This window comes from Lygodium microphyllum, chromosome 14 (assembly GCF_053477565.2).
Source record: "Lygodium microphyllum isolate KBCC chromosome 14, Lygodium_microphyllum_v1.1.10, whole genome shotgun sequence".
NCBI classification, from domain to species: Eukaryota; Viridiplantae; Streptophyta; class Polypodiopsida; order Schizaeales; family Lygodiaceae; genus Lygodium; species Lygodium microphyllum.
In genome coordinates, this window is record NC_141148.1 from 150126019 (window position 1) to 150150959 (window position 24941).

The 24941-nt window shown below is 42.2% G+C and overlaps 2 pseudogenes; both read right to left on the bottom strand.

Moving 5' to 3' along the window:
• Positions 1-3251: 3251 nt before the first annotated feature.
• LOC148026229 (meiotic nuclear division protein 1 homolog pseudogene) lies at positions 3252-3862 on the bottom strand (annotated as a pseudogene).
• Positions 3863-11956: 8094 nt separating this feature from the next.
• LOC148026230 (meiotic nuclear division protein 1 homolog pseudogene) lies at positions 11957-12567 on the bottom strand (annotated as a pseudogene).
• Between the last annotated feature and the right edge of the window lie 12374 nt (positions 12568-24941).

Consider the following 24941-nt stretch of genomic DNA (forward strand, 5'->3'; position numbering starts at 1 on the left):
AGTTTTAAAGAATTGATAACGACTCTAAATCATTACAGGTTCTATATTCTATAATTGCAACCTTCAATCATGATGCAAACAAGGTTCAAACAAAAATTCATCTCATATGAATAACATTTGGACCATGAAACAATAAAAACAAGCAAATTTCTTCATAAAATCGAAGCATACCTCGTGTCTTGCGTGTTGCGGGTTTTTTAATAATTATTCTAAGCAGCCCCTCTTCTTCTTGATTTCTTACACATGACTTGCCTCTATGCAAGAGAGAGATGGAAGAGAGAGAAAGAGTGGTTTTTGTTCTCCATAACCAGACAGCCAATTGAAAAGCGGAGACCGACGATGGAGAGTGAGTGTTGAATGTAGATCAAGCATGAGAACAATTAGGGGCCCTGTTTGTAAGTGCCATAGCCCCCCCTCCATCAAATCGTGGCTTCATGGTGCCTTCTCTGCATCTCATGAAAAAACGCAACCCCCTCCCCCCCCTGATTTTGAATTTTGGGCTCCCAAAGGGTCACACCCTTTGGGCTCTCCTAAAGTCCATTTCCACACTTGCCATTTTGGGCTTGGCCTTCCGGGCACTCCCTTTTCCACGTTCGGTGTCCGATTCTTGCTCTGAAAAATCTTGGGTGTCCGTCTTGAAGTCTTCCAGTGCCGGGCATCTCCTAGGGTCTTGTCTCTCACGCAAAAAATTATGAAAATTCTCTAATCGCCGTCTAGTGGCTCATTTAAGCATTTCTAGGGCATTGCCACTTAAAATTGTACTGATTGCCACTGCCGCCTTCGACGAAGTCTATTTTTCCCCGGGTATTCGTAATTTATGACTATTTTTAAGCAGTTCTCGGTATAAAAAATCATATGTCATTGGCGACCACGGGATAGGGCAACTTAGCCCGTCGAATCCCATGAATAGATCTGCACATAAATAACAAAAAGGAGCATCAAACTGATACAAAAAATACACATTATAGCTCATACCCTACCCCTATTAAAACCAAGGCATGAAATCCACGAGGAGTAGGCCCAGCATAATCTGATAGAAGGTCTAAAGCTAGTCACTAACCAACTGTTGCAACACAGCCAAGCTAAAAAGAACTATCAAAGAGGTCATCCTAAGTGGTGGTCTGAACTACCTACCTAACTAAGGACAACTCAACTAGGAGCTCCTCCTAGGCGAGGACTCCTATAGACTGATCAAAAGGTATTATCTTTTAGCACATTTCTTCTTTTAGGTATTTATTTTTTCATTTTTGGGCATGTAAAAAGGAGGGAGCTGAGCGTAGTGACCCAAGAAGAATAGGGCATCGGCCTCAGGTCCTGTCTCGGTACCCAAAAACCTACCAAGCCCTCACAAGGCGACAATCCTTTTTTAACACTCACTTTTATTTTCGCTCCAACCTTCTTTTATTTTCTTTGCTTTTTAGCTAGTTGCCACCCCTAGGAAGTCAAGGCATCGGCCCCAGATCTTGTCTCATTCCCAGGAACCTACTAGGTCTACGCAAGGCAATAAATAACATCTCAAGGATTTTTCTTTCTTTCCTTTTCTATTTTTATAGGGGTCAAACCCCTTTTACGCACCTCTGTATATTCATATATTATCTTTCAGATCTTTGGGGTTTTGTCTCTTTCCATCATTATTTTAGTAGGCCTCTCTAACTACCTCACAAGTAGCAGGAACTCCTAGAATGGCTGCTTAACAGGTCAACAGAACAGGGCCACTAGAATTCCCATCTAAAACAGGTTTTTCAATGCTTGACAATGCCTTGCAGGAGGCAATGACTACTCAGACCTCCCCCAGACATACCTAGCCTAAACCTGGGACTTTATGCCTTGATTGCCAATCCCCAACAAACAAAAGAAAGTAACCCTTACCCACACATAAATCATTAATTGCTTAAGGAAAAAACCAGTAAAGGGGACGAAACCATATGGAATGGCCATAAGAAGCTCCTTCGCAGCAAAGGGTCCCTCTAGCGACTTCGTCAACCTATATGGCACAATCACTAAAACAACAAAGCATTAAACGTACCTGCACCAAATAGAGATAGGGCCCTCTTGGCCTAAAGAAATAGCACATTTCACTGCAAACTAACTAGCCCTCTTGGCCTAAAGAGATAGATTATTAAAACCTGAAAACAATTGGCCCTCTTGGCCTGAAGAAATCAAACATTAACTACTTAAAGCAACTGGACCTCTTGGCTTAACGGAATCAAACAAAACAACTCATAGAGATCCCTTGGAAGAGGGCAGATATACACAAATACACTCCCTTCCAAGGGGAAAAATAGGGCTCTCAGCCCTAAACTAAATGCATCAAATTATGACCCATACCTCCTGCATATATAGCAAGAGGCATATGCATAACATATCGTCGGATCAACCTATGGGTCTAAGATAATAGTGGTAGATGGGTCTCGGCTACTCTTTGCATTACCCATATCAACCATCCCCTACCATATAACATGTGGTTTGATAACATTTCCCACAAGCAAAGAGACTCTGTCTCATTATCAATAACGACGTTTGGACTAGTATCAAGAATCGCGTGGTGGGGGAACTTGCTCGAGATGCTGCACCGAACACACACAGAATGCACAAGGAGAAGCTTACTCAAGAGACAAGAAGAGAGATGGAGGCCAAAACGTTTTCTTGCTGGTTTCTTCTTCTTCTTCCACACTCTTTATGATGTACACAAAGTATAGATAAGATACAACATAAATGAAAGTGGCCTACTAAGTCAAACAATGCATAACCGACTACACTAGTCAACTGGCATTATAACTATGCCAGCTGTAAATAGGTGTAACAACTTGAATATAATAAGTAATGAGTTAGTGGCCATGTGAGAGTCATAATGACCACCAACGTGCTAAATGTAGACGTTGTCGAAGGGTTTATGAAAGCAATGTCGCAACCACAGAAGTCCTTGTTAAATTTCAGGATTGGCGATCAATCATACAAATAGACAAGATGAATAGATTGGTGAGCAATAATAGATCTGCCAAGCTTCCAACGAGACTAACACAATGGCTGCCACTCAAGACGATATCAAAAAGTGCCAGTTGCAGCTCAAGTAAATATAACTATTCTCTACCAAGAAGTCACAATACCTTAACTTTAAAGATGCACCACAGACAGAAATAGCTACACTTGAGTCACATCATGTGCCAACCAAGATGCCTGCATGTAAGTAGCTATTTATATTGGGGTTCACTGCAGAGTATCTGTTCCCAGCACAGTAGCTTCAATCCCTTTCATTTGGAGAAGACCGTCCAAGCCATCTCTTTGTACATAAGTTCCAATTTATCTTTTGCATCTGGGAAGTTCGTAGAACACCAATGTTGTAAAGCAAATATATTATCTATCCAGCAGTTCACTACAGTATGGGCAGGTTTGCAACCATTTCTCATAGCTTCAAAAGCAACAGGATCAGTGTCCGCATAGACTTCCAAATCCATCTTCAAAGACTTATGCCTCTCCTTTGTACCTTTTAGTTCTAATTAGGCTGCCTCACGTTCAACTGTATCCTCTCTGCCTTTCTTGGAGCACTCTATCTCTCTAGTAAGCTGTGCTTGCTGTTACTTTAAGTTTCCTATATCAGCTTCGAGCTTTGCTCGAACTCGTCTCAGCTGATCAGCAGAGCTTGGAAAACTCCAGAAATATTCATACGTGCCAATCTTGTCTTTGAACAGGAGATCGTCATCAACTAAGGTCTGCAGCACATCCTTCACAGTTTGACTGACCACCCCTTTCCTGGGCCTTGCTTCTCCAGTTCGCGCAGAAGATAGACGTCCTGGCTTTCATGGAAGATCTATAAAGGTTGACTTCTCTTTTCGTCGAGAGAGAGACTTCTTTTCTTCGACATGAACGCTCCCACATTTGCGACGATACGTTCTGCTTGCAACCGAGAGAGATGCTCAACTTCGAATCCGGATGGGTCTACCACCGTGGACGTCGCCTGTGCACTGCGCTGCGACTGTCAGTCCACAGGCTTTCTCCTCAACTTGGCGGCCATGCCGACATCTCCATGACTAATCAATTGACTCCTTTTTGCAATTATGTTTGTTGATGCCGATGTCTTCATCTTGAACTTCACTTATTCCTGCAGCTTCTCACCAGATGTCGCACCTTTGACTCGACTGACTGCTATGATTGAAGATTCTGTTGTTGATTTTATCTCCAAAACTTGCCATAATCATTGTGTCACCTTGTCATCTTCTGCAACGTTCTCAGTCTCCTCAGCACATTCTTTTCGTCTGTCCACTCACCGTCTCCGTTCTTCTGCTGTCTCATGCATGCTACCTTATTCGCCATCCTTCAATGTATGCGGTGATCTCCTCCTGCCATAGATGTCTTCGTTTTCCTCTTTTCTATTTCCAGTGTGATTCTCCTTTTTCAGCTGCAGAGTCCCCCCCTCGTTCCTCTTCTTCCCATATCGGCGTTCCCTGCACATTCGTCTCCGTTCCAACGTTCAAAAAACTCCCCCCCTTTCCGGATTTCCCTCCAATCATTTTTGGTACCTTTTTCCATAATCAATCCTAAAAAAGACCGCCTTTGTTTTTAGCATACTCTATATAGAGAGTATTCACCGCAGCATACTCTATACAAAGAGTTTTAACCAAGTTCAGTTTTACTACAATACTCTGCATGTGGCACACAAATGAAAAGGAGTAGGCTTAATGTTGTTCCCACTTGCCAAGCCAAAATCCTAGTAAGTCCTCCATAGTGTCATAAACCCTCGTCATGGACGCAAATAGCTGAATTCCCTTGTCAACATAGCCAAGGATAAGGAAACTCCAAAAAAATACTCATTACGTTGTGGTATGCAGTCAAACATGTGCTGAACATCAAGCAAGCTCCCACATTTGGCATATTTATCCTCCAATGTACTTTGATTTGCATCTCTTGGAAATAGTTTAGTACTTCCTCACAAAGCCCATAATCGACATATCTTAAAATATCAAAAAAAAATCCCTGTTCTTCTCTGTCTTCAGCATAGAATGAAAGAGCAAACATAACAACTAAGTATGTACAAAGTATCAAATCACACGCACAACTTTTGGGTGGTTTTCACACCTCGAATGCGCAACAATACGACATCCACCCCCTCTAATCCTGCGCATCCTCCGGATGGGCCAACTACCCATGATCATTATCATCAAGATCCACAAACAAATCAATCTCTTCGTTATGCATTTCCGGTAGATTAACAAGATTTTCAGCCATATCATCTGTCTCTTCCATTGGAGTTTCTTGTCGTTGCTCTTCTCTTGAAAATTCTTCCAATGCATAATTCTCATCATCTCTTTTCTTGAAAATCTTGATTCTTTTTCCAGCAATAGGCACTCTAAGCACTGTTCCATCCAATTCTGTCAGCTCATATGTTGCATTATCAAAGACATGTCTGACTATGTATGGCCCAAACCATCTTTTCACCATCTTCCGAAGTGCAGTATACTGATTTTCAAGGCTGCTATCAAAGACCAATACCCAATCTCCCTCTTCTATTGCTCTAGGCCGCAAGCAATGCCTGCTATCAAACCTGTCCTTGTTCCTTAGTCTAGCAACCTTCAACCTGTCAATAGCTAGCTGAATATCCTCAGGTCTCCTCTCCAACTGTCGAATCCGAAGAGCTAAGAGCTCCTCTCTTGTCAAATCCTCCTGCCAAGGTAAAACTGACCAAGTCAAAGCACAAGTTTCAATCGGCATAACAGGTTTCTGACCATACATCAACTCTGCAGGCATATATCCTGTGGTAACACTATGAGTCGTATGATCAGCCCATAAAGCAAATGGTAGAAGTCTTGGCCATTCTCCAATCCGTCCTCTGCATGCTTTGGCTAATGCTTTCACTATCGGCGGATGCCCTCTTTCACTCTTTCCATTTCCCTCTAGATTATATGCTGTAGTTAGAGCCAACTTGATTCCTAGCTGAGAGAAAAACTCCCTAGCTTCATCTGCATCCAATTCACCACGATCCGCAGTGATCTTACCCACACAACCATACCTGCAGAAAATTTCCTCCAATAAGAACTTACACACTGCACTAGTGGTCTTAGTTCTCAAAGATCTGCCCTCAACATGATTAGTAAGATCCTCTCTAGCCAAAACAATGTATCTCATCTGCCATAAACCCATAGGCATGGTAACCAAATCAACTACCCACTTATAATGAATGCATAGTGGATAGGTCGGATGAAGCTCATCTCTATGGCGCACTACTGAATACATCTGGCAGTCTCTGCAAGTCTCAACAAAGTGAGAAACATCTCTATACATGCCTTTCCACCAATATTTCTCCTTGATTTTCTCATAAGTAGCCCACACTCCTCTATGACCAGCCCAAGGACTCTCATGAAACTCCCTCATCACCTGTAACTGTGTCTCTCTATCGCAGACAACCCGCAAAGGTAATCCGCCTCTTTTCTTCGGATGCTTCCAAAGAAATCCGTCCTTGAGAAAATAACCATAGGCTTTCCTTCTGATCTTCTTGAACTCTTCATCTGTCCATTCATCTCTTTTGCTTAGTGTACTAAGGTACCTGCCAATCTGCAACCAATCTCCAACATAAAGTTCTTCTATGAAAGCCACAATATCATAGACATGACAAACATGATCAACCATAGTGGCTGAAATTTCTGCATCATCCTCTTCTGCAAGTAGTGTCTCCTCATCATCATATCTGGCTCTAGACAACATATCTGCCACTGGATTATCCTTCCCTGCTATGTGTTTAAATTCCGGATTTAATGACTTGATGTATGCAATCCATCTCAACATAGCTATATCCGGAGTAGAGCAACTCGTGATCATACCAATCAATGGCAAGCAATCTGTCTCTACCACAACTGAAGCTCCAATAAAGTACTCCTTGTCACATTTGAGAGCCGTGACAATCCCCAATAACTCCCTCTTGATTTGCAGATATCTCCTCTGTCTCTCGTTTAGGACTTTCGCCCCAAACCGAATAGCATACCTATTTCCATCTGCATCATCTTGACCCACAGCCCAACCTATGCCAATTGGACTAGTGTCAACTGTCAATACAATAGGCCTATCACAATTATAATCCACTTTCCTAAGAGTAGGAGCATTCTACAATAACTTCTTCAATTTCCGCATGGCTCTAGTGTGACTCTCATCCCAATAAAATTTCTGCCCCTTTCGAAGCAACTAATACAAACAATCTGCAATGTGTGCAAAATGAGGTATCCAAATCATATAAAACACACAAGCACCAATGAATCTCCGTACCTCTGAAGTAGTAGAACAATACTCTGCAATCTTGCCTATAGCATTCACCTTATCAGGTGAGGGTTTCCTGCCATAATATCCACACATATGCCCAACAATGACAACCTCATTCATTCCAAAAACAGATTTTTGCCCTGAAAGTGTCAAGTTCACTTCTTCTAACCTGGCCAAAATCTTCTCACATGCTGAAATATGATCAGCCACAAAGTATCTGCATCCCTGCTCATTTAGGCTCTCATTCTTCTCTTCTTCTGCACACCCCTTAATGGGCACATCATCCAAGAAAGGCATAGTAAGCTGAGGTATGTAATCACGAAGGACCTTATGCATGGCATTCATCATATGCGCAACAGAATTAGTGGCACCTTGAGGCAAGGTACACATCCTGACAAGCCCAATAGGAGTTCTCATGGTGGTTATGTCCCTGCTTTCCAAAGCCAGCTGAAACTGATCATAACCTGAATACAAATCACCCAAAGAATAGATGGCACGTCCAGCAAATGCCTCTGCAAACTCATCCACAACTGGACCTATACCAACATTCCTGATAGTAACTCTGTTCACTGGCTACATGTCCTGAATAAATCGGAGAGTACCATTCTTCTTTGGAACAGTAAACCACCTGTTTGAGTATGGTGCAGATGAAGGCTCAAGGATTCCTATCCTGATTTTCTCATTCAATAAATCAATTAGCTTTGGCAAGTGTGCTTTAGGCACTGGAATAGGTCAGAGATTCCATGGAATATGAGGAATAGTAAAGATGACCATAGGAGCAACAATATCAGGATTCACACATCCAATCTCATGTGGGACAAAAGCAAATCCCCTTCCATGACGCTCAAGCATATCCTGAAAGCATTGCTTCTCTATGGGTAATAAGAAATCACCATTTCCAATTTTCAATTCAGCAAGTGTCTCTGCTGAAAATTTATGACCAATATGCTCCGGATTCCTTAAAATTTGCTGTTTAGCAACCCTCTCTATTTGCTGATCACTGTCAGGTGGAAGCGGTACAGCAACCGGCTTCACCTTCTTATCCATAGTTTTGTATTTCGTGTCAACCCTGGCTTCTTTATGCTCTTCTGCATTACATAAACCTTGCTGTAAATCAGCAATTCTGCACTCCAATGGCTGAATATTCTCAGCCCTCTGCTCTATGGACTGCATAGGAACAACCCCAAACTCTGAATGCTGAAATATTTCAACAGTAAACTCTGTTGGCTGAAAATTTTCAGCCCTCTGTCTCTCTGAAAGCTGATCATAACCAGCTGGAAACTCTGTTTGCTGAATTTCTTCAGCACTCAACACTCTTTGCTGAGTTACCTCAGCCTCTAACTCAATCTGTGACATAAAATCTGCAATTTCATGAAACATGTCCAGGGACTGCACTAATACATTACCATGACAATTCAGCATATCAGTTTTCAGCATATCTCCCATCTCTGTCATTGTATCTGCACAAATCACACTGTCATACATCCCATCTATGTGCTCATCATCCTCCAAAATTCTTGCATTTTTCAAAATTTTCTCCTTCCTGCATATATACTGCCTGGCAGCTCTAGGCAACCTAGAAGTCTTCTGATAACTCATTGAACTGTTTGCTGAAATCCCAACATAACTGGAGGAGAAAACACTGCTGCTGCCAGGAGGTGAGAACTCCAATCTCCTCTCCTCTGTACCACCGTCGTCTCGCGAAATGGTGGTACCTAATGAAAACCCGAATCCCTCACAGTGGGCAAGGGTGCATCTCTGAGAGTATCCCTATTTCTAACATGATTCACACATACAGTCATAAACTGAATTGCTCTCATACCATCTTTACTGCGAATACGTGCATAAGCAGATCCATCATCCATGACCTTTGTTTCCATGCGCATCTTTGTAATGAATGGCTGACCAAGAATTATGGGATAAGAGCATGAATCCTGCACAAAGAAATGAAAATCCTCCTCTACATCACCAATAGAAACCCTGACACTAGGGCAAGCAGCATATAAATCACTTGCATTGTTATTGGCGGCTCTCATACGCCACCCATGCTCTACATCCATAGGCCATCTGTTACTCTCATAAACTCCACGAACAATGAGATTAATCTCTGAACCATGATCAACCAATGCAACATAAGGCACCTGTTTCTCTCCAATCTTTACCATCGTCTCTGTAGTTGCCCTAGCCCAATGGCTCCGCGAAAAGTGACTACGCGGTATCAAAACAGGCTCTTCAATTTCAACATAATGCATAGGCTGAACCCTCTTCTCTACCTGCGGCAAAACAGAAGCATTATCAACCATAACCTCATCATCATCCTCATCCAACTCTCCAATCAAAACTCCATGTGTATCAGTGGTAGCCAATGCATGTCTCTTCCTCTTCAGGACCTCCTGAAACTGATCCTGAAACTCTCTTTTTGAGATGCCCAAAATCTCAGAAATAGTGAAAGTCACCTCATTGTCAAGTATCTTATCATTAAATATTTTCTTCATGTCTGTAGATGTCTCAATATCGGACATCAATCTGAATCCTGGCTGCTTTCTCTCTCTAGGCTCTTGCCTCTTTTCTCTCTTTTGAGCATCCTCCATTTGTCGATCTGGCCCTGGTCTTGAAGATGGTCCTGCAGTAGGTGGAGTAACAAACTCACCCCCTCTAGTCTTCTTAGCTGCACTTGGATTTTCTTCATCCCTCTTACGCTTCTCCTCAACAAATACATCTGCACCATGAGATTTAGCCAAATAAGCATAAATAGAATACCTGTCAATAGGCGAGTCCCAACCTGTCTCTGATCTGATGCTAGAGCCTGCACTAGTCAAAACAGTTTGCTGAATTTTCCCCTTGTTTGCAGTCTCCATAGCATAAGTCCATAGTGCGGACTGAGTCTCCAATCCCTTGTTAATCTGTACTCCATATGCAGAAGCATCACCTCTAGCCGTCACATAAGAAGTACGCGCAGCCATGTCCTCCACTAACTTCTTCATTCCACCTTTACCAAAGTTGGTAGCAAGTGGAGCTCCTGTCTCAGTCAACCAAATCTTACCATCTTGCCCCCAATATACCAAATTCTGCCTCCTTGCATCCTAGAAAGAGTCACAATCCCTGCAATGCTGATGCTCCGTACTATCACACCAAATACATCTCCGATCTCTCCTAGGAGCACTAGGAGCACTCCTAGGTGCAGTAGGAGCACTAGAAGAAGTAGTAGACACAGTTGAAGCAAACTGCTCCTTCAACTTTCCCACTAACTCTACTTTGACTAACTCAAGTGTCAAATCTGTGATGCCTTTGATTATGTCATCAATAGAGGTAGGCACCGATGGAGCGGATGGTTTTGGAGCAGAAGGTGTAGGCATCGGTCGTGGAACAGGAGGAATAGGTGGAGTGGAAATAGTAGGCACTGGCATAGGCCAAGAAACTGGCAGAGGAGGAGAAGAAATAACAGGGATAGAAGTAGGCATAGGAGCAGATGATGGTGTAGGTGTCATGGAACCATTCTGTAGGCGAGTCTTCCATATCCTCCTCTTGGTCAAAGTCGAGACTGCATCCTGTGCATCCTGCCAATCAGTTTTAAGACCCATAGGCTTCGTGCGAACTTCAAGAAGCTCACCCAATTCTTCTTGAAGAGCAGGATCTGCAGCTTGCAAGAAAAGTTCAACTTTTTCAACATCCAATGCTCTTTGTTCAATAGCATCAAGCTGACTATACCTCTCTTCGAATTCTCGAATCAACTCCAAAGCAGCAAGACCTTTGTTTGGCATGTAGACCCACTCTCGGAATGACTGCCGAGTAGCCATACCAAAGTCCTCAAGGAAGTATTCTTCTTTTAGAGCCTTCTTAAAATCTTGCCAATGTGTATTTTGAATAAAAAGATCAGTCACTTTTGTCCTCAAAGCAAGTGTGACAAGACGAAGGAAGTACTTACTCATAAGTCCAGCAGGAACTCCAAAAAACCCCATCTTGATCTCATATGTCTTCAAATATGCTGAAACATTACGCCCATCAAATAGCTTCTTCTCACTCTCAACTGCTTCAATAGCCTTAGTCGCGCTGTTTGCATTCTCCTGCTCCGAATAGAGTTGCCTTTGTTGAGACAACTGCTGTTGATGCAATTGTTGTTGCTGCTGCATATACATTTGTGTTTGCTGATTTTGGAGCTGCATATACATGGATATATTCTGCAAAATCTGTTTTAGATCCTCCGTTGAAGTACTTGACACAGCAGTCATAGATGGAGCTGAAGTAGAGGTAGCTGGAATTGTAGAAGAAGCTGAAATAGAGGCTGAAGTATCTCCCATCCTGAAATTTCTGCGACGCTTTCACGTCCGGTTCACCAAAGATGTCAAAGGGTTTATGAAAGCAATGTCGCAACCACAGAAGTCCTTGTTAAATTTCAGGATTGGCGATCAATCATACAAATAGACAAGATGAATAGATTGGTGAGCAATAATAGATCTGCCAAGCTTCCAACGAGACTGACACAATGGCTGCCACTCAAGACGATATCAAAAAGTGCCAGTTGCAGCTCAAGTAAATATAACTATTCTCTACCAAGAAGTCACAATACCTTAACTTTAAAGATGCACCACAGACAGAAATAGCTACACTTGAGTCACATCATGTGCCAACCAAGATGCCTGCATGTAAGTAGCTATTTATATTGGGGTTCACTGCAGAGTATCTAATCCCAGCACAGTAGCTTCAATCCCTTTCATTTGGAGAAGACCGTCCAAGCCATCTCTTTGTACATAAGTTCCAATTTGTCTTTTGCATCTGGGAAGTTCGTAGAACACCAATGTTGTAAAGCAAATATATTATCTATCTAGCGGTTCACTACAGTATGGGCAGGTTTGCAACCATTTCTCATAGCTTCAAAAGCAACAGGATCAGTGTCCGCATAGACTTCCAAATCCGTCTTCAAAGACTTATGCCTCTCCTCTGTACCTTTTAGTTCTAATTAGGCTGCCTCACGTTCAACTGTATCCTCTTTGCCTTTCTTGGAGCACTCTATCTCTCTAGTAAGCTGTGCTTGCTGTTACTTTAAGTTTCCTATATCAGCTTCGAGCTTTGCTCGAACTCGTCTCAGCTGATCAGCAGAGCTTGGAAAACTCCAGAAATATTCATACATGCCAATCTTGTCTTTGAACAGGAGATCGTCATCAACTAAGGTCTGCAGCACATCCTTCACAGTTTGACTAACCACCCCTTTCCTGGGCCTTGCTTCTCCAATTCGCGCAGAAGATAGACGTCCTGGCTTTCATGGAAGATCTATAAAGGTTGACTTCTCTTTTCGTCCAGAGAGAGACTTCTTTTCTTCGACATGAACACTCCCACATTTGCGACGATACGTTCTGCTTGCAACCGAGAGAGATGCTCAACTTCGAATCCGGATGGGTCTACCACCGTGGACGCCGCCTGTGCACTGTGCTGCGACTGTCAGTCCACAGGCTTTCTCCTCAACTTGGCGGCCATGCCGACATCTCCATGACTAATCAATTGACTCCTTTTTGCAATTATGTTTGTTGATGTCGATGTCTTCATCTTGAACTTCACTTATTCCTGCAGCTTCTCACCAGATGTCGCACCTTTGACTCGGCTGACTACTATGATTGAAGATTCCGTTGTTGATTTTATCTCCAAAACTTGCCATAATCATTGTGTCACCTTGTCATCTTCTGCAACGTTCTCAGTCTCCTCAGCACATTCTTTTCGTCTGTCCACTCACCGTCTCTGTTCTTCTGCTGTCTCATGCATGCTACCTTATTCGTCATCCTTCAATGTATGCGGTGATCTCCTCTTGCCATAGATGTCTTCGTTTTCCTCTTTTCTATTTCCAGTGTGATTCTCCTTTTTCAGCTGCAGAGTCCCCCCCCGTTCCTCTTCTTCCCATATCGGCGTTCCCTGCACATTCGTCTTCGTTCCAACGTTCAAAAAACTCCCCCCCTTTCCGGATTTCCCTCCAATCATTTTTGGTACCTTTTTCCATAATCAATCCTAAAAAAGACCGCCTTTGTTTTTAGCATACTCTATATAGAGAGTATTCACCGCAGCATACTCTATACAAAGAGTTTTAACCAAGTTCAGTTTTACTACAATACTCTGCATGTGGCACACAAATGAAAAGGAGTAGGCTTAATGTTGTTCCCACTTGCCAAGCCAAAATCCTAGTAAGTCCACCATAGTGTCATAAACCCTCGTCATGGACGCAAATAGCTGAATTCCCTTGTCAACATAGCCAAGGATAAGGAAACTCCAAAAAAATACTCATTACGTTGTGGTATGCAGTCAAACATGTGCTGAACATCAAGCAAGCTCCCACATTTGGCATATTTATCCTCCAATGTACTTCGATTTGCATCTCTTGGAAATAGTTTAGTACTTCCTCACAAAACCCATAATCGACATATCTTAAAATATCAAAAAAAAATCCCTGTTCTTCTCTGTCTTCAGCATAGAATGAAAGAGCAAACATAACAACTAAGTATGTACAAAGTATCAAATCACACGCACAACTTTTGGGTGGTTTTCACACCTTGAATGCGCAGCAATACGACAACGTGTGACCCATCTAACTAGGGGGTCCATCATCAATGTCCACATGTGTTGAGCTTGTCATCTCAACACTCCCCCTCAAGCTCAACTGCATCTCTGCAACTCCAAGTAAGCTTTGAAACTTTTGAAGCTTCTCTGTACCCAATGCCTTCGTGAAGATGTCAGCTATCTGATCTTGTGTGCTAACATACACCAAGTCAATCTCACCTGCTAGTATCTTCTCTCTCACAAAGTAGTAGTGTACCTCAATATGTTTTGTCCTGGCATGGAACACAAGGTTCCTAGCCAACTGTATACTGCTCATGTTGTCACAATAAATGACAACTGGACCTTCCACACACCTGCACATTTAAATTAGCCATTAACTTTTGTAGCCATACTATCTCACATGCTGCAACAGCAGCACCTCTATACTCAGTCTCTGTACTCGACAAAGCAACTGTAGATTGCTTTTGGCTGCTCCAAGCAACTATTGCACTACCAAGAGAGAACATGCATCCGCTGGTAGATCTTCTATCGGACATACTACTAGCCCAATCTGCATTTGTGTATCCAAACACATGTACATATGTACCTGCCTCATAGAAAAGTCCATAATGTAATGTGGACTTCACATATCTCAATATGCATTTGACTGCATCCAAATGTGGCTTTCTAGGTACTTGCATAAACTGACTCACAAGACCAATAGCGTAGCTTAAGTCTGGCCTTGTAATGGTCATGTAGATCAAACTTCCCACTATCCTCCTGAACATAGTAGGGTCTTCTATCTCATCCCCAACATCAGCACTCAACTTTACATTCTGCTCCAACGGGACTAAAAGTGGTTTGCATGCTGTCATACCATACTTGGACAACTTATCCAAGCCATACTGTCTTTGGCACAACCATATACGATCATCACATCTAATCACCTCAATGCCAAGAAAGTACCTTAGCTCACCTAAATCCTTCATCTCAAACTTCTTCTTAAAAAAATCCTTGACTTCAGCAATCCAACTATCACTATCACATGTAATAATCAAGTCATCCACATAGATGACTACGATGACCAAACGTGCATCTCCCTCTCTCACATAAAGTGAGTGATCAGCATCAGAAACATAAAAGCCAATATTGACAAGATACTCTCAGATCTTGTCAGACCATGCTCTAGGTGCTTGCTTGAGCCCATAGAGTACCTTCTTCAACCTGCACACATACATGGGATGCTCTAAATCTTCATAACCTGCTAATTGATCCATATACACTTCTTCCTGCAAATCACCATGCAAGAAGGCATTCTTCACATCCATTTGCTACAACCTCCAACCTTTGGCTGCTGCCAAAGCAATCACACATCTGACAGTTGCCATCCTAGCAACTAGACTGAAGGTTTCTTCATAATCTATGCCATATGTCTGGGCATATCCTTTTGCGACAAGCCTAGCTTTGTACCTACTAACAGAACCATCTGCATTGTGCTTAATCTTATAAACCCACTTACATCCAATAGCTTTCTTGCTCTTCAGCAATGATACTAGATCCCGAGTCTTATTGGCCTCTATTGTAGCCATCTCCTTGTTGAGATATCGAGCTCCACTCGTGATACGCCAGGGTGACCGTTGTGTATTTATGTCACCGACTTGTCAGTTGCAGACGCGGTTGGTACACCACCCATGAATAATAGCTACATGATAGCTATCCTTATCTACTCTAGTTCGTGGCTCAGTTAGTATGCCACCTTAGTTAGTTGAGTTTGGTTTGAGACCCATATATAGGGTTCTTCTATTTCTTTGTACTAGAGTTCTTTTTGGCTTACACAACTAAGAAGAGGAAAACTGTTTTCAGCCTCCACCCTTGTGTGTCTTTCCCCATTGTGCAAGCAAGAAAGCTTTAAGCGAGACTCCTTCCTTCTCTCCCACAATCTTGACATGGTATCAGAGCCTTGTTCGTGGTAAGGAGCTCAAGAAAGCAAGCCAAGCTCGCGGTGTTCTGGTAAGAGGAGCAATGTTGCTTTCATTTTTTGTTTTGGGAGCAGATCTCTGCAGGTAGCACAGCCGGAAAGTGCAGGAGTGCATTGTCTCAGGTTGAGATGCCCTTCGCGGTGAAGCAAGAGAGCAATATATGCTGCGGGATAGGGCTTTAGCCCTAGGCGACCTTGTTTTTTTTATTTGAGGCCATTTCGGGGCCTGTTTTGGAGGCGGAAGTTTTCTGCACGCACTCAGGAAAAGGCTCAGTCTTATGCTGTGCAGCCACTGTTCTACAGGTCGGTAAATAGTTACTGTAAAAATTGCATTGTATGCTTGTGCGCAGAGACATTGGGAGTTACAGAATCATCCCTGTTGCCTGTTGATGCAAAATCATCACTAGGAAGTGACTGTGTGGTTAAATACTACTTTTGCCAGTTTTGCAGATTTTCCCTTGTGAGGGTGAAGCTGTGGTTTTTGCAGTGACAGAATTTCTTGCAGTCTTCTGTAATGGCATCTGATTCTCTTTCACAGATTGTCATTGAAAAGCTTGACAAGAACAACTTCCAAGCATGGAAGTTTAGAATGACGAATTTCCTTATGGGAAAAAGATATTGGGAATTTGTTGCAGGAAATGAAGAAGAACCAGTTCTTCTTGATGTTCCCAATCAACAGCAAATGCAAGCATTTAAAGCATGGCATGAGAGAGCCAGGAAAGTTATGTATTGGCTGTCTATCAGCATTTCAGACTCTATGATTGTGCATATTCAGGATGCAAGTACACCAAAGGAGGCATGGGATACTTTGTCAAAAATGTATAGCACAAATACACAAGCCAGGAAAATGCAGCTCAAGCAAGAGTTGCACAATGTGCAAAGAGAAAATATGAGCATCAACGACTACCACATGAAGGTGAAGAAGATTGCAGATGCACTTGCTTCCATTGGGTCACCAGTGGAAGATGATTATTTAGTTTCTGTGACCTTGAATGGTCTAGGAAAGGATTATGCACAGTTTCGGACATCCATTTCAGTTCGTGAAAGATTTCCTGATTTTGAGGAGCTGATTGCTCTTCTAATTTTTGAGGAGCAAAGAAATGGTGGTGCATCTTCTTCAGGAGGAACTTCAAAAGAAGCTGTCTTCTACTCAAATGCTGGAAGAGGTAGAGGCAGAGGTAGAGGAGGCCGATATGGAGGTCGTGGTAGAAATCAAAATATGCAGCAAACTCAAGAAAACCAGTCCTATGGAGGAGGACGTGGTAACTCTAGAGGCAGGGGGAGCCAAAGAGGTCGTGGTGGATGGCAAAGAGGCCAAAATGCAAACAGTAATGTTGAATGCTACTATTGTGGTAAAATGGGTCATATGGCTAAAGACTGCTATAAAAAGCAGAATGACATCATGAATGGAAAACTGCAACAAGGAAATTATGCATCCTCTAGTAGACAGGGTGATGACAGAAATGAGCATCTGTTTATGGTGCAGCACATGAATAATTCTGTGACAAGTGCAGAAGAAAGCAACGATGTATGGTATGTTGACTCAGGTGCATCAAACCATATGACAGGTCATGCAGAATGGATGGAGGATGCAAGGAAAATGGAAAAACCAGGATTTGTGGAGACTGGTGATGATACTGCACATCCTATTGTGCAGATTGGAAAATTTCCTTTGTCTATGCAGGATGGGAAAAAGAAATACCTGTCCGATGTATTTCATGTCCCGAATATCACCAAGAATCTGGTTTCTGTTGGTCAAATGGTTGAGCAGGGCTTGCAGGTCACATTTAATCCTCATGGATGCTTTGTTGAGGATATGAAAAATAAAGGTCGCGTGATAGCAAAAGGAAAGAAGAAGGGCGGAATGTTTACATTGGATGCAAACATGTCTGAATTGAGTTCAGCAATGTTTGCACATGGGACGGTGTAGTTGCAGATATTGATATCCGGCATAAACGCATTGGTCATGTTAATGTACAGCGACTTAAATCAATGTAGGCCCAAAATATTGTTGCAGGTTTGCCGAAATTCAAGGTTGCAGAAATGCATATGGTATATGAAGCCTGTCAGTTTGGAAAACAGGCAAGGAAACCATTTCCTAGACATGTTCAAGAGAGTGAGAAGCCATTGGAATTAATCCACTCTGATGTGTGGACAACTAAAGCTGCATCTCTTGGAGGCTGTCATTATTTTGTCAGTTTTATTGATGACTATAGCAGAAAAGTTTGGGTGTATTTTATGAAAAAGAAAAGTGAAGTTTTTGGGCATTTCAAAACTCTTAAAGCGATGGTTGAAAAAGAAACAGGCCTGCAGATAAAATGCCTAAGGTCAGATGGAGGGGGTTAGTACCTCTCAAATGAGTTTGCAAGGTTCCTGCAGGAGCATGGCATAAAGCAGCAATATTCATGCAGTCATACCCCACAACAAAATGGAATTGCAGAAAGAAAAAACAGACATATTGGAGAGGTATCTCGTGCCATGCTCAATGAAAAAGACTTGCCAGATTTTTATTGGGCTGAAGCAATTGCTACAGCAGTCTACATAATGAACAGGACTCCCACTGCAGCAATACATGGAATGACTCCAGAGGAGAGGTATACTGGTAGGAAACCAGATATTTCTCATTTGAAAATTTTTGGTTGCATTGCCTATGTACATGTGCCAGATGAGTTGAGATCCAAGTTGGATCCAAAAGCTGAGAAGTGCATCTTTATTGGTTACTCTCTGCAGCAAAAAGGGTATAGATGCTATAACCCTTCTACTCATAAGTTTACAGTGAGCAGAGATGTTGTTTTTGATGAGATGAGTAGCTGGTATAAACCAGTAAATGTGATTGATGATGTAGATGCACAAAATGGTAATGCTGCACAAAATTCACAGCAGCAGTTACAAAATATTAGTGGACCTGGAGCGTCCTCTAGTAGTGGTTCACATTCTACGCCATGGACAGGCAGATTGAGATCAGGAGAATCTTCTCAAAGTAATGCAGATAGTGGTATGCAGGTATCACGAAAAGGAAAAGAGAAGGTTGATCAGCCCATGTTTGATGTGAATGCAGGTCACTCTTATGTGGATGGTGAATCCAGTGGCTCAGAACAGAGCATTGATGATGAGTTGGGTATTCCTTCTATTGTTACACCTGGAGTAAGGAAGACCAGGGATGTTTTGAGAGCATCTGGGAGTGAACCTACTTTGCGCAGGTCTACGAGAGCTAGGTATCCTGTGGATAGGCTGAAATATGATGGATTTACAACCATTCACTATGCATATATGGTTAAAGTGATACAAGAACCAGAACCCACTTCTTTTGAGGAAGCCATAGGAAAAGAAAAATGGGAGAAAGCCATGGATGAAGAAATGGATGCCTTGGAAGCAAATGCTACATGGGAATTGGTACCTTTGTCTAAAGGTAAAAATGCAATTGGCTGTAAGTGGGTTTATAAGGTGAAGCACAATGCAGATGGTTCTGTGAATAGATACAAGGCAAGATTAGTAGTCAAGGGGTATGCACAAACATATGGCATTGACTATGAAGAAACATTCAGTCCGGTTGCAAGGATGGCAACCGTAAGAGCAATCATTGCTATGGCTGCATCAAAGGGATGGTCTTTACATCAGATGGATGTAAAGAATGCCTTCTTGCATGGTGATTTGCAAGAAGAGGTCTATATGGAGCAGCCACCAGGTTATGTGCATGCTATTCATCCTGAGTTTATTTGCAGGTTGAAGAAAGCCTTGTATGGCTTAAAGCAAGCACCTAGAGCATGGTCTGACAAGATAGGACAGTATCTTGTCACTATTGGCTTTCAGATTTCCAAGGCAGATTTTTCACTTTATGTGAGAAAAACAGAGAAAGGTATTATGCTACTTGTCATTTATGTTGATGATTTGATTATGACAGGTGACAGTGATGAAGATATCCTTCATGTGAAAATGCTATTGAAGCAGAAGTTTGAGATGAAGGATTTGGGAGAGCTGCGTTATTTCTTGGGCATTGAGGTGATTAGATCACCAAGTGGGATACAGCTCTTGCAGAGGCAGTATGGATTGGACATGCTGTCCAAATATGGGATGACAGGCTGTAAGCCTATTTCAGTTCCTTTGGAGCAGAATGTGAAGCTGAGCACAGATGCAGGTGAGCTTCTAGAAGACCCTACTATGTACAGACGCATAGTAGGAAGTTTGATTTATATGACTATTACCAGGCCAGATTTGAGCTATGCTGTTGGATTGGTAAGTCAGTTTATGCAGGCTCCAAGGAAACCACATTTGGATGCGGCTAGACGCATACTCAAGTATGTGAAGTCCACATTGCAGTATGGACTATTTTATGAGACTGGGGTTCAGATACAGTTGCATGGATACACTGATGCTGATTGGGCTGGTAGTATTTCTGATAGACGATCTACCAGTGGATATGTGTTCTCTTTTGGGAGTGCTGCAGTCACTTGGAGCAGCAAGAAACAACCTACAGTTGCCTTGTCGAGCACAAAGGCTGAGTACAGGGGTGCAGCAATGGCTGCATGTGAGGTAGCTTGGTTGCATAAGCTAATTTATGATATGCATCAGTCTACAGATGGACCAGTTGTCATTTATTATGACAACATGAGTAGTATACACTTGGCAAATAACCCAGTCTATCATGCTAGAACAAAGCACATTGAGGTGCATTATCACTATGTGCGAGAGAGGGTTTTACTAGGTCTTATTGATCTAGTTTATGTCAGCACAGAGGATCAGGTAGCTGACATATTCACGAAGGCATTGGGCGCAAAGAAGCTGCGCAAGTTCAGAGACCTGCTTGGTGTGCAGGAATTGGGATTGAGCTCGAGGGGGAGTGTTGAGATATCGAGCTCCACTCGTGATACGCCAGGGTGACCGTTGTGTATTTATGTCACTGACTTGTCAGTTGCAGACGCGGTTGGTACACCGCCCATGAATAATAGCTACATGATAGCTATCCTTATCTACTCTAGTTTGTGGCTCAGTTAGTATGCCACCTTAGTTAGTTGAGTTTGGTTTGAGACCCATATATAGGGTTCTTCTATTTCTTTGTACTAGAGTTCTTTTTGGCTTACACAACTAAGAAGAGGAAAACTGTTTTCAGCCTCCACCCTTGTGTGTCTTCCCCCATTGTGCAAGCAAGAAAGCTTCAAGCGAGACTCCTTCCTTCTCTCCCACAATCTTGACACTCCTCATCCATTGCTGCATCCCAATGAGCATCACCAACAGCCTCCTCAAAACATGTGGGCTCAACATCCTTAACTAGTTTCACCATATAAGCATAATGGTGAGCTGCATAACCTTCAAAACCAAATCTTTTAATAGGGTATCTGATCCTGTTAGATCTGCGTACCACCGGATCACTCAATGGAGCCTTTACATTACTATGAGCTCTCTGTACACCTGGTGTCCTCACAGAAGGAATACCAAGCTCATCATCTTATCTCTCTGAGCCACTGGAGTCTCCATCAAGAATTGCATCAATGCCATCTGACACTTTATTCTTTCCTTTGTCTTTACCTGTAGTGCTAATAGGTGCACCTAAAGATGTAGAGGTACTCCTTAGTCTCCCAAACCAAGGACTACTAGATGATGTCTATGGTCCACTAAGAGTTCGTGATTCTTGCTTTTCAGCCTGCATATGAGTGTCATGATCATCATCATCATCCAATGCATCACCACTAGATGCATACCAACTGCTCATTTCATCAAATATGACATCCCTGCTCACTCTGAACTTACATGTGACAGGGTTATAAAACGATACCCTTTTTGCTCTAAAGAGTATCCAATAAAAACACATTTTTCTGCCTTTGGATCAAGCTTCTTTTGTAGCTCATCTGGCACATAAACGTATGCCACACAGCCAAATACCTTCAAGTGCGATACATCAGGCTTCTTGCCAGTAAAGCATTCTTCAGGAGTCATCCCATGAACTACAGCTGTGGGAGTTCTGTTCATAATATAAATAGCAGTATGAACAACCTCAGACAAAAAATTCTTAGGCATATTCTTTTTAGCCATCAAGGCGTGTGCAACTTCTGCAATATGCCTGTTTTCCCTTTTTGCAACCCCATTTTGCTATGGGGTATATCTACATGTGAATTGTCTCTTTATTCCATGAGACCTTAGAATATCACTGAACTCATTTGAGAGCTACTCTCCCCCTCCATCTGACCTCAAGCACATTACTTTCAAGCGTGTTTCTCTTTCAATTGGAAGCCTTGAAAGTTCTAAAGTGCTCAAACGCTTCACTCTTTTCCTTCATAAAATATACCCACAGCTTTCTAGAACAATCATCAATGAATGTGACAAAGTATGAACTGCCTCCAAGAGATACATTTTGTGTAGGCCCCCAAATGTGTGTATGCACAACATCAAGGATATTTATACTTACATCTCTGTCATGTGAAAAGGGTTGTCTTGCTTGCTTACCAAACTGACATGCTTTGCATACCTTATGAAATTCTGCAACTCTAAATGTAGGCAAACCTATAATCAACCCTTTGGAATGCATTAATTTTAGCCTTTGTACATTTGCATGTCCAATGCGTTTGTGCCAAATTTCAATATCTGCAACAACACCTTTTCCTTTAGCATACATAGCAGCATTCATAGTAGGAATTCCATCATCTAGAGTAAACATACGTCCAACTCTACTTTCCTTTGCTACCAACCTGCACTTGTCATTGAAGTCTTCTACAAAGTAGCCCTTTGCATTAAATCTGACTTGCAGCCCTTGCTCTACCATCGGACTGACACCAAGTTCTTTGTAATAGATGGCACATATAATACATCTAAAAGACTCTTTGTCTTACCATCATGCAAGGACAAGGGAACTTTTCCAATGTGTGAAATTGGGTGGCATGAATCATCACCCGTCTGCACATAACATGCATTTTGCAAATCTTGCATCCCTCCAAACAATTCTGCATGGCTGGTCATATGATTGGATGCACATGAATCAACATAGCAAACATCATCATGTGTTCCCTTTCCTATAACAGCATTCAGCATATGCCATATAACAAACAAACATTCATTTTTGTCTTCATTTTGTCGTGAAGACGATGCATAGTTTCCTTGCTGCAACTTACCACTGCGAATATCATCTTTCTTAGCATAACATTGGGCTGCAATATGACTTGTTTTGCCATAGTAGTGACACACAATACCAGAGTTGTTAGAACCTTTGTTCTGCCATCCACCTCTTCCTCTAAAGCTCCCCCTACCTCTAAAGTTACCACGACCTCTTGAAACTTGCATATCACCAAATTACTGATTCAATCTATTTTATTGGTTGTCACTACCATGTCTTGTACCACGGCCTCTTGAAGAGAACCTGCCACGTACCAAGCTTGGACCTGTTCACCACTTCTTTCAGATGTCTCACTCTACATGTTGATCTCTTCAATGATCATAAGGGAGACCAACCCATCGAAATCTGGAAATGGCTTTCTGACATATACGGAAGTTACAAAAGACTTCCAAGCCTTTTCATTGTTAAGTCCACCGAAGGTAGACGACACCAAATCATCATCATCAGGCATTGCATCAATCGTTGCCAATGCATATGCAATGCTCCTTACCTTCAGTGCATACTCATTGATAGACATCTTCCCTTTCTTCAATGTATTCAACTCTTGCTTGAGTTGAATCTTTCATGCCTTTGTATTTACGGAAAACATACTTTCAAGTATGGTCCAAGCTGCATATGAATTCTCTGCATTTCTAATATGTCACAGCATATTATTGTCAATTACTACAGACAGCCAATACATGACCTTCTTATCTTTTGCATTCCATTCCTTCCGTGCCCTTGTCTCTTTTGCAGTTGGAGGATCACTCACCTCCAACTCCTTTTCTTCACCTGAAACAAACTCGTAGAGGCCTTTTCCAATAAGGAAGTTCGTGACACGGAACTTCCATGAAGGGTAGTTGTTCTTGTCGAGCTTCTCAATGATGGGATTTCCACTGTTCTCTACCATTATCACAAAACTAATACCAAACAGCAAGCAAATCTTCTACAACCCTCGATCTGTAGTGCATAGCAATACACCAGACAGCCTTTTTCACTGTCCTGTCAACAATACATGCAATCTGCAACCAGTTTGCGGATAAACCTTATGTTTGCTTCTTGCAAATACCTCAAGAATTATAGATTCGCAATCCGTAACCTGCACACCCACTTTCGGTCAAAACAGTCAAAATCACAGTGTACCCTGAAACTGCTATCTGCAACCTTGCGGCTCTAAAACGGGGCTGGGAACGGCCTCAGATGCCCAAAATAACTGCGGGAATGCCCTAAAGGGCTAATCTACGGAATACACAGCGCTCTTCACACACACCAAATCTCATTGCAATCTGAGATTTTTGCTCTGCCCTGCTTCTAGTGCCTCCACAGGCATTGTCCAAGAGAAAGAGTGGAAGAATGGGAGAGCTTCTTACCCGTGGCTTGCTTTCTTGAACTTTCCTTCTTCTCCTTCACTTCAGCCTTTGAAATTAGCCTCTCTCAGAGGCGCGGCTCTGATACCATGTCAAGAATCACGTGGTGGGGGGACTTGCTCAAGATGATGCACCGAACACACACAGAATGCACAAGGAGAAGCTCACTCAAGAGACAAGAAGAGAGATGGAGGCCAAAACGTTTTCTTGCTGGTTTCTTCTTCTTCTTCCACACTCTTTACGATATAAACAAAGTATAGATAAGATACAACATAAAGGAAAGTGGCCTACTAAGTCAAACAATGCATAATCGACTACACTAGTTGACTGGCGTTATAACTATGCCAGCTGTAAATAGGTGTAACAACCTGAATATAATAAGTAACGAGTCAGTGACCATGTGAGAGTCATAATGACCACGGACGTGCTAAGTGTAGATGTGTGGACCCATCTAACCAGGTGGTCCATTATCAATGTCCACATGTCTTGAGCTTGTTATCTCAACAACTAGGACCAGAGTTGAAAAAGAGGTCATCTTCATAAGCAAAATTAGCTAAGGAATCTGCAAACTAATTCCAATAACGTGGAATCAGCTGAAGAGATATGCTCTCAAATTCATCAAGTAGGGTTATAGCAGTTCGATGATACATATGAAGGAGAGGATTCCGGATTGTATATGTCCAATTAAATTGATTTAAGATCAGTTGGGAATCCCCTTTTATTAACAACCGCTTAATGCCACCTTTCTTAG